Here is an 11,842-nt window from a genome sequence, read left to right on the forward strand (position 1 = left end):
TGCCCACCCTTTCATTTCCCCGTTTGCGCTGCTCAGGCTGCCAGAGGGTAGAGCCTCCTCACCGCCGGGAACGGAGAGAGCTGTCTCCTGGATTGGGAAACCTGTCCTTCGAAGAGAAGGGAGAAGACAGACCTCCCTGTGGAAACCAGGGAAGGATGGAGACCCGCAAGAACCGGGAGGGCTCTGAGAGAGGACGAGGACGAGGTGAGGCTCGAGGGTCTTGTCTGTGAGGATTGGTGTGGGGGAGGGGGTCGCAGGGGGCCAGGGAAGCAGGAGAGTGAGAGCTGGGGTGACAAAGGCAGCGGCCCCCGCCCCATGGGCCCTGATCTGGCAGGTGGTGGGGAAGCCTAATGTCAAAGAAAGGCAGACTTTTTGTGTGGTGGGTGGCTCGGCCAGCTGAGCCATCCTCAGGGTGCGCCCGCAGAGGAGGGTATGCTGGAGGGTGCCAGGCAGCTGGGGAACAGCCAGAGTCCGGAGACAGGAGGTCTTGGGCAGCTGGAGAAAGAGGAGGGGGTGGGGGGCACCCGGGAGCAGAGCCATTCCTGACTCGAAGTCACTCCGGGAGCTTGGCCTTTGCAACCCTCCCGCAGCCGGTCTGTGGACGGGTCATGGCCCACTCACTGTCGACCTCCTCTTCCCCCACAGGTTTCAGCGGGCACAGCCGGGAGGCCTCTGCGTCCAGGCACAAACGGCGGAGAAGCCCGGATGGCTCCCCTCGCAGTCCCGGCAGAGAAACCGGAAACCGAGGGCGGAAGGTCAAGCCACGAGCGGCCCCAGCCGGAGAGAGAGGCCACGACAAGCCCGAGCGCAGCGGAGCACGACGCCCCCATGAGCGCACAGGAGGCAGGTTTAGGGGCCGGGAGCTTGGAGGGGTGGGGAGGAGGGCGCAGAGTCCCGGGAAGGGCAGTGGGCCCCGAGGGGGCTGGGGAAGCCCTCAGTGCGCCAGGAACCCAGGCCCCCGGTGGCCCCAGATGAGATGGGCTTCAAGTTTGAAAGGGCGGAGAGGAAGGCACCTCGGGCGGGGCACAGGAGTCCCCAGGATGCAGGAAGGGGCCAAGAGGATGGGGCGTGGAGGCGAGCTGCGGAGGGGTGGGGGATGGAGGGCAGGGGGAGGCGAGGTCGGGAGGGGCTTTGGGACCTTGGAAATGGGTCCCCTAGCGCCCCGCGCAGTCCCTCTGACACCTGCCGCTCTGTCTCCCGCGCAGGTTCTGTTCCCAGCCCGAGGCGCCTGGAGGAGCCAAAGCACCGGCCTAGATCGCCTGGGAGGACCAGCGGCCCGGAACGCCGCGTTGACGACCGGGAGGAGCTACCCACCTCCCCAAAGCGCCGCCGACGCCTCTCCCCAGAAGCCTGGGTCTCCCTCCCGTGCCCGCTGTCCCGAGTCGTCAACCACCTGGGCGGGCTGGAGGTGGCCCTGGGCGAGCTTCGGGCCCCGGGGGGCGCCTTCCTCCCGGGGCCCGCCGGCGGCACGCAGCCCGGCGCCTCGCAGCGCGCCTGGCTCGCCTGGCAGCTGGCGCACGCCGGGGCCGCCCTGCACTGGGCGCTGGCCACGCTCGACAACCTGCTGGCTGCGGGGCCCTGGCCCGCGGGCCCGCCGCCCTTTGCGCCCGCTCCTGGGCGGCCTCAGGTGCGCACGGGAGCCAGCACCGTCGCCTTGGAAAAGCTTGAACCCTCTGCCCCAGAGGGATCCCGACTCTGCATTGCAAACTCTACGGCGCCCTGCAGGGCGGCGGCCTCCTGCGCTGGGACGCCAGGTGCTCCCAGGCAGCAGCAGAGCAGAAAGAAGCATGGCCCGGCCCCAGTTCGGCGCCGGGCAGTCTCCCTCCCGCCCGCTCGCGGAGATAGATGGCTGCCTCGCTGCGGAAGCCTAGTTCTTGTTCCGGGTCTCCAAAGGAAGACACGCTTTTTCCTTCTGGGGGCTCCCAACATCTGGGACTTTGACGACTCGGGACCTCTCTCCCATTGAATTTTTGCGTGTCTTCTGGGAAAGGAAGAGGTGTGGGCTCTGGGATTTGACGTGCGATTGAGCTTCTCGGAGCCGAGAGCGTTGAGAAGCCTACCCGGAATGACACCCGGATAGAGACGGAGCCATGTCGATTGGCGGAAGTGGGGGTGGGGGCTTGGGGAGGTACCTCGCCATAGGTGATTTGCAGGGGAAAGTGAAATGCCCCCGCCAGAGGTCATTTGCAGTGGAAAGCAAAATGCCTGGTCCGTCAGCTTCTTCGTGTGACCCAGGAAATGTCCTTAATGTTTCAAACCTCTGCCCCCAGGGTCAGGAAAATATTCCTGAGAGGGTTTGGTGAGCCTGTGGAATCTCTCCACCATTCCGTGTTTGCACCCTCGGCTTTGGCATGGATGAACCGCGTCCACTTGTTTGGAAAACAGTTTACAAGTGTTTAATGACCCATGTGGCTACCTCCTCGAGGGGTGTGTGTGTGTGTGTGTGTGCGCGCGCGCGCGCGCACGCGCGCGTGAGTGTGTGTGTGTGTGTATGCCAGCGTTCTGTGCTTTGTGAGTGAAACCTGGGAGCTTCTCTCCCTAACCAGTGATGAACACCTGGGCAACTCTGAAGAAGGAGGTGGAAGGGGAATGTCGCACTAGGTTTCTTGGAACGGTGGCTTCTGTCTTTGGAAAAGTGGTGGGATGGAGAGAATCCACCTGAGCTCTTTACAAAGCACCTGTACCGATGGGTGATAGGTAGCATGGGCTCAGGAAATCAGGGATAGTGAGGGGAGACACGCACGTGCCTGGAATCGTGGAGGGCCATTGAGAGCAAGCCTTAGATGGAGATCCACATATCTTGGTGTTCGGTCAATCCTTGTGATCCTGAGAGTGTTCCTATAGATGTTAGACTCTTGTAGACGTGATGTCCCTTTGTAGTTTTGTTTCACGTTTTAGTATTTCCTTCCCCTCCCTTTGCCTTCCGGTATGAATGACAATAAATATGATACATATTTACCGTGTGAGAGGTCTTCATTAGGGAATTCAGTAGAATCAGCCGAATTGACACATATATCTCCGTACATGTGTCCCCTGTCCCTGTTGGGAGAATTTTCAGTTCTACTCCCAAAGGTATATTGAAGAGTACCACATTCATACAGATCCACTGTACTCACTCATCCCTGCCACATATGTATATATGCTGGTTTTAATAAAATCATGGAGAATCTGACCTGCCTCTCCTTCTGATTTGTGTGGAAGAAAGGAAGAGAGTGTTATTAAAAAATATGTACCTTATTCAGACGGTAATATCAGGTACAATTAAAGTCAGGGCCATATCTGAGGGGGAAACAAAGCAATTGCCTACACCTACATAGGTGACGTTCAGAGAATACTCTGTCAGATACATGGTGTAGTGGGCTGTGTCCTAAGTAGATGAAAAGAAATTTCAACCCATCAATTATTTTTCAGTCTTCACTGAGTCCTTAGTTTACTATTGCTGGATAACAAATCATCACCAGCTTTAGAGGATTAAAGAATCACACACCTATTATCTCACAGTTTGTGTAAAATGGAAGTCTGCATATGTCATAGCTAGGGTTATGGTTAACTTTATGTGTCAACTTGACTGGGCTAAAGGATGCCCAGAATACTGGTGAAACATTATTTCTGGGTTTGTTAGTGTGTTTCTGGAAGAAGATTAGCATTTGAATTAGCAAACTAAGTAAAGAAGCCCCCACCAATGTGGGTGGCCATCATCTAATCCACTGAGGGCCTGATAGGACAAAAAGGCGGAGAAAGGGTGGATCCTCTTTGCTTTTTTTTTTTTAGTCTTTAACTTTTGTGGGTACATAGTAGGTGTGTATATTTATGGAGTACATGAAATAGTTTGATACAGGCATGCACAGTGTAATAATCACATCATGGAAAATGGAGTATCTGTCCCCTCAATCATTTATCTTTTGTTACAATCCAATTATCCTTCGTTATTTCGAAATGTACAACTAAACTACTATTGAATATATCCACCTGTAGTGCTATCAAATACTAGGTCTTATTCATTCTTTTCTGTTTTTAAAAAACCCTGTTAACTATCTATGCAGGGGCCTTCGAAAACAGTATGCTGAGAATAGATAGGGCTCAAAGACAGTATCTCCAATTGAACTTTTAATGAACTCCCGCAGGCGCCAAGAAGGCGGGCAGATAAGGAAGAGCATAGAAACAAAGAACTGAGTAAAAGGTTACATCTGGGGAAAGAAAGTTTGTTTTGCATTGCATTCTTTCTGCTGACGTGGGGTTTATGGAGTATAAATAAAGTGAGGCGGAGGCTCTGAGCGTGGCCGCCATGTTCTCTGTGTGTCTTTGTCTTTTGTGTGTTCTTTCATTCTCCACCACCCCCGGCACGGACCCCAACAAGTGGCGCAGCGAGCAGGGTCAGCACGGGTGAGTAGGGGAGAACAAGAAGGGGAACCCCCTAGGAGCGGGTAAGGCTCGGATATTGTTAAGGGGAACCTTCTTAAGCTTTCATTATGGGAATTCCATCTCTCTGGCCTCAAAATATTTATGGCTGTTTCAAGGACTGTTGCTGTCTATGGGAGTAGAAGTGAAAGAAAAAGACTTTGAAGCGATTGTTTGCCCATGTTGAACAACATTGTTACTGGTTTCAGTATCAGACTAAAGTGCAGCTGAATCAGAAAAAATGGTTACAGGTAGTAAAAGCTCTGCTTAGAGCTCTCCAGTTAGGGGATATTATGCCTCTAAAATTGTGGACCTTGTGTAACTCTATCACTCAGACATTAGAGTTACTTGAGACTGATCCGGAGTGTGGTAATGTAGCCACAGGAGGAAAGGTATCTGAGGATTTGGAAAAATAAAATAAAATAAAATAAATCTGAAATGGAGCCCATTTGTGCCAGGGTAGCAAAAGGGGGAGAAGAGAAAAAGCCAGCTCTTCCTTCTTCTAAGGGAAATTCTGACATGCAGTGTATTATGGAAATGCTTCAACAAATATTACAGATACATTCTTCTAATTCACCTTTGTGAGCTTTCCCTGTTTCTTTTCCTTCTGCCCTGTTAAAAGAGGATTTTCCAGTGCCTCCAACCCCCCAGCTTCCTTATCTTTACCTTTGTTTGGCAAAGTTTTCTCAGTGCCTTGCCCGCCATTGGGGGAGGGAAAAAAGAAAAAGATAAAAAAAAAAAAAATTAAGGAGCTGGATCTGTTTCCAATTATTTGTGCTTCTTTTGCTTCTAATGCTCAGTTTTCAAATGGTGGCAATAATGTCCAATTTAATGCCTTACTAAATTTTTAAAAGAAATGAAAGCTGCCATTTCTAACTATGAACCCCTATCCTTGGTCTTCTTGATATTTTTTCATCAAAAAATTTAATAATTCCTATAGACTAAAAGACTTTGGGGAAGGCTTTTCTTAATCGTTCTCAGTGGTTACAATTGCACAGCTGGTAAATAAACAAGGCACATGTACAGGCTAAAAAAAATGTTATGTGTAATCCCCCAGAAGCCACTGAGGAACAACTCACAGGCACGGGCCAATATACTACTCTTAATACTCAGGCTGGTCTAGATGATGTTGCCCTTACTCAAATCAAGACTTTGTTTTTAAGGGCCTAAAATAAGGTAGAGATAACAGGAAAATCTTCCCTTTCCTCTGTGAAGATTTTACAGGGCACAAATAAACAATATTCAAATTTTGTAGCCCGTCTTCAAGATACTGTCTTAAAAATTGTGGGTGCTAACCTTGCTTCAAAAATTTTGTTACAAATGTTGTCTTTTAAAAATACTTATGCTAACTGTCAAAAATTGTTAAAATCGTTAAAGGCCAATGGGGCCAATTTAGATAAATATATTAAAACTTGTGTTAGTGTTGGAGGGGCCCCAAGAATTTATGTCACCAGGTCTAAAAGTGTAGTTGGTTTATCAGTCTTTACAAATAAAAAATATAAAAAAAAAAAAGAATGCACAAACTAACTAGGTTTCTTGTAATAAATCACTAAACTAGTCAAAGGACCAAAAAATACAAAATCAGCGTGACTCTAAAGAATGTGAGATTATGGTTCTACACTTGTTACATTAAAAAGCTAAAATAAATAAACATAATATTAACAATAATAACAGTAACAATAGCCATAGTATACTGAGTACTTACTATGTGTCCACTACTGTAAAAAAATCTTCACTTGCATTTAGTTCTTCCAACATCCCTTTAAGACTAACAAATTTTATAATTATTACCATTTTATAGACAAAAAAACAGAGTTAAGACAGTTTTATAAATGTATCCAAGGTCATATAACTATTACATTTTAAAAATATGACTTTCTGTCCCCAAAGCTTACATGCTTAACCCTTTCCTCTAGACTACTCTATAAAGTACAAAAATGGTAGTCACCCTCCTTGAAATAACTTAAAAAAAAAATCAATAACTAAGTAAAAGTTGTATCTCAACACCAGATCCAATCCCAATTTCAAGTATCCATTTAACCTTAAATAACATCACTGTGTTTTAAAAACCAAAATCTGTTGAGTATTTTGTGGTCCACCATCTTTTACAAAACAAATACTCTATTAAATAGTAAACTACAAACTAAATTTCTGTACCTGTAATCACCTTATTTGTTTACAAATATTTGTTATTAACTAAATCTACATACAATACCCAGTAAACAATGACCTACAACATCAAGAAATAAATTCAAGTCCTCCTTAAGGATCCCACACCTTACCCCAGTTTCTCAGCCTTATACGGCAACTAAACAAAGCGCCGCTACTAACTTAGCTATTACTCAGCCTTATACTTTATCTCCTAATAGAGAAGTATATAAATTAACTATTAAAGTGTGTGACCCTTTGCCAAAAGAACATAATGTTACTAATAAAATTCTTATTATGGTTCAAGTCTCACAATTTATATGCCTAGAGGCAGGGGAACATATTCTCAATAGGGAGGGTTTGGTAACACAGAAAAAACTGTTTTTTGGAAAACTTTAGTTTCTAATCAAAAGCCCTTATGTTCATTACACCTTAATAAAATAGTTTTTAAAGGGTTAATTAATACAGGGGTAAATATGTCTATTATTTGTTTAAATTAGTGGCCTATACAATAAAAAAAAAAGACAAGTTTCAGTTATACTCACTGGCTTGGGTACTACTTCTGTGGTTTATTAAAACATAGAACCTTTAACCTGTGTCAGTCCTAAAGGTCAACAAGGTCAAATGTTTTTTTTTATTTTTATATTGTTCCTATCAATATTAATTTTTGGGAACTAAATCTTTCACAACAATTTACTACTTTTTTAAACATTCCTCATATTTCCTCAACTGCCAAAAATATAATATTCAAAATGGGCTACAATCCTTTAAACTCATAGCCACCACTCCTATTTAAGTAAAACAGTAACCATTATTTAAAAAAATACTTAGAACTCTAAAAAAGTAAGTCAAAAAACAAATGGCCAAAAAAAATATAAAGCCACGTATTTCTACATAAAATTCCCGTCTTTGTCTTGTCTTAAAACTATAAATATTTACATTAAACCTAAAAAAAGTTTACAGCCTGGTCTTCCTAATCCTGCCCTTATCCCACAAAGTTAAAAATTAATGGTCATAAATCTCAAAAATTGTTTTTTCTCTATTCAGTTACAACCTCAAAATTATAAAAAGTTTGCCTTTATTATTCCTAAATATAATAATAAACAACCCATTCAAAAATATCAACAAAAACTTCTTCCTCAGAGTATACTTAATAGCCCTACTATATGTCAAAAATTCGTACATAAGACTTTAAATCCTATAAAAAATCAGTTTCCAACTGTGTTAATTTATCATTGTATGAATCTTCTCTGTCCCTGTTTTTAATAATTCTCAGCCACTTTCTCAATATCAATAAAAAGTTTTACCTCAAAGTATGTTAAACAGCCCTACCTTGTATCAAAAACTTGTCCTTTTACATCATTACAAACTCAACTTTCTTTCTATTCACTTAATATTGCCCCAAAAAAAATTCAACTAAATTTTCCTATTCAATATTTAGGTTATACCTTAAAAACACAAAATATTTAACCCCCCAAAATTCAAAGTCAACGTAATCATTTCAAAATATTAAATAACTTTCAAACAATACGTCCTGTTTTAAAAATATAACATCTTTTTTCTATTCTAAAAAAAAACAGTCACTTAGACAACTCACGCCATTTAACTTCTTTGACTTTACAAAAACTCCAACTTGTAAAAAAACAACTTTAAAAGGCCCCTTCCTAATGTTCCCCTTTCCTTTTGTTTATTTCATACTTTACATTCTCCTACAAAAATAATTCATCAAACCAATCGGCCATTAAAATAGATCTTTTTGTCCAATAAAACATCTAAACACTTGGCTACTTATATCAATCATTTAACTAAACTAATCATCAAAAAACGACATCACTGTCGACAACTTTGGGAAAAAAATCCTTCCTTAATTATCTTTCAATTCACTCATGGTCAGATCACTTATCTTCTTACAACTTCGAATTCTTGACAAAAAACTTCATCAATCTTGAGTTACAGTTTATCCTTATCCCTCGGTACAACAAAAAAAATTGTTTACTATTCTCATGGTCTTACTTAATTTCCCTACTACTAGTTATAACATTGTTAATAATTCTCAATACGCAATTTATGTTACTTCTTATATTTCTCAGGCCACTTTACCTCTTTGTACTACTTCTTCTCTTCAAAAATTCTTTTCTTTGTTTTCCTTTACTTTAAGCCAACGTCAAGCTCCTTTATTCATCACTCATCTTCGTTCTCATTCTCAACTTTCTAAACCATTAGTTCATGGTAATACTCAAATTAATTTACTTTTAATCGGCCACCTACATACTACAAAACAAAAATATACTCTACATCACACTAATAGTTCTGGCCTTCAACGACGGTTTCATTTAACTCATCAACAAGCTCGTTCTCTTATTCGAGCTTGTCCTTCCTATACTCCTTTAAGCATTCCATCCTTCCATCCTAGGGTTAATCCACAAAATGTCCCTTCTTTTAAACAATTAAAATGTTCATCATACCATTAATACCTTTTCTCATTTCTGTTATTACTCATCTCTTAGTTTGTTTCGCCATCATAGACATTCCTCTTATACTTAAAACTAATAATGCCCCTACTTATATCTCTCATAAATTACAAGTTTTCTTAAAACAATACAATATTCAACATATCACCAGTATCCTGGACAACAGTCAAGGTCAAGCCATCATTAAACACACTAATTTAACCTTAAAAACTCAACTACTAAAACAAAAAGGGGGAAATGAGCCCCCCCAAAAACCAGATTTTTTTGAAGGTTAACCTTTCTACCTTAATTTTTTTGATTTTGAAGGTTCTTTTTACCTTAATTATTTTTGGAATCAATGGAGACAATTGCAAGACTCCGCTGTCGTAACCCATCTTTCCTCACCTCCCTCGGTGATAGTCCCCACTAACAATTTTAAAATTTGGTATCCTAATGAAAAAGGTAAGTATGTTCAAGGACAAGTTCTAAAACAGGGACGGGGCTATGCTTTTGTCCTTACAGGGAGCGGACCTGAGTGGTTTCCTACAAAATAATTAAAACCCTGTTAAAAAAAAAACTGAATTCAATGTACATTTCTTCCTTTGTTGGATGTGCCTCGGCGGGGGACTTATTTCCTTTAGTGAGGCTTTGTATAAATATTGCACTTATATTCCCTTTCCACCCTTATATCAGGGAGTCGCCTGGGGAGAGGCGGAAATTAAGGTTTTCACCAATGACACTACTTGGATGCCGTCCCCCTATATAGACAAGAACAATATAAAACGGAAAACGGAAATTATAAACAACACATACCAATTTAAAGTGGAAAAACTTCCAATATACATGGGAAATAGTTCTCATTGTCTCCAAAAATCACATAAAGCCTGGGTTGTTCGCTATAATCATAGTCATGTGACTACTAATACTGTTATTATAATCATACTGTATATAGTAATAAAACTATTCCTAGTTCTTTACCTTTTTGTCCTATTCCAGAGGTTTCTCCTAATATTGAGGTACTGGAGTGGCAACAATGTCGGGGAAATAAACCCCGGATTTTATTAAAATACAGTGGGATACAAATAACTAATTAAAGTGTACATGATGATTTTCAAACAAAATTTAGTCATATACCTTTAAAATGACACCGGGTAAATAAAAGTATTACTACTAACAATAATAAAACCTTGGTATGGTGTAAAAGAGGCCTAAGTACAGAGTCATCTTTGGAAGTTGTTAGCTACAGGCAATGCCATTAACATTTTTGTGGGGAATATGCCCCTTAATCTTTCTAACCCAAATAACTCCTTTCATATTCAGTTATATCAAAATACCTCCTAATATATTATTGCTTGTGTCTGTAAGCCCTACCTATTATTAGCAGGAAATTTGACATGGGATAATAATATGGAGATTGTTAATTGTACAGATACGTGTACATTTTTGTCTTGCCTCAATCATTCATGGTGGCACAACTTTACTGAGGATATTTATATCCTCAGGGCTCGTAAAAAAATTTGGCTACCTGTTAACCTTACGCAACCATGGGGGGGCATCACCTCTTGAGACTTATATTTGGACTTCTCTCCAGCAAACCCTCCATGCCCTTGGACTTATAATTGCCTTGGTGATGAGCCTTGTCGCCATCGTCTCCACTGCGGCCATAACAGGGCTCGCTCTTCATCAAAGTATACAAAATGCTAAATTTGTACAACAATGGCACGAACAATCTCACCGGTTATGACTTCAACAACAAAACATTAATTCTCAACTTGCTAAAAAATTGGACAACATAAAACAAGCCTTGACATGGCTTGAAAATCAGCTCACTGTCCTCAGTATTCAAATAACATTACAATGTAATTAAAACTCCACTCAATTTTGTATAATGCCTGTACTTTTTAACATCTCTCAAAATTGGACCGTAATCCAAAAATTATTAATAGGCCATAAAAATATTAGTTTGGACATCCAAGAGCTCACTCAAAACATTTCCAAAACATTTCAACAACAATTACCTGTGTTGTCCAAAATTGTAACCCTTCAAAAACTGGGTCAGCGCCTTACTGCCTTTAACCCATAGACCCAGATAAAGACATGGATTTCTACAATCTCTAAAAGTATATTGCTTTGGGCACTTGGATTGGGTCTACTTCTTTTGGTGATTTGATACTCTCTCCGTCGCCTCCAAGAACAAAAAAAACCACAAAAACAAATATGGGCTACCTTTTTAAGATTAAGGCAAAACAAAAAAAAAAGGGAGGAAATGCAGGGGCCTTTGAAAACAGTATGCTGAGAATAGATAGGGCTCAAGGACAGTATCTCCAATTGAACTTTTAATGAACTCCCGTAGGCACCAAGAAGGCGGGCAGATAAGGAAGAGCATAGAAACAAAGAACTGAGTAAAAGGTTACATCTGGGAAAAGAAAGTTTGTTTTGCATTGCATTCTTTCTGCTGATGTGGGGTTTATGGAGTATAAATAAAGTGAGGCGGAGACTCTGAGCACCGCCGCCATGTTCTCTGTGTGTCTTTGTCTTTTGTGTGTTCTTTCATCCCCCGCCCTCGGACCCCAACATATCTACACTTCCCTACCACCTTCTCTTTTTTCTTGAGCTGGGACATTCATCTTCTGCCCTTTCACATTGGAGCCCCTAGTTTTCTGGCCTTTGGACTCTGGACTTACATCATCCCTACCCCTCTCCACTCTTTTTCCAGTACCTTGCATAGCACAGTACCTAACCTGCACATATTCAATGAATGCAATTAATGCATTAAATGACGCATTAAGGAATTATTTCTCCAAGTGCTTGATTATTCTGCTGAAATATCTTCACCAAACCCGGGC

This window comes from Macaca thibetana, chromosome 15 (assembly GCF_024542745.1).
Source record: "Macaca thibetana thibetana isolate TM-01 chromosome 15, ASM2454274v1, whole genome shotgun sequence".
In the NCBI taxonomy this organism is placed as follows: Eukaryota; Metazoa; Chordata; class Mammalia; order Primates; family Cercopithecidae; genus Macaca; species Macaca thibetana.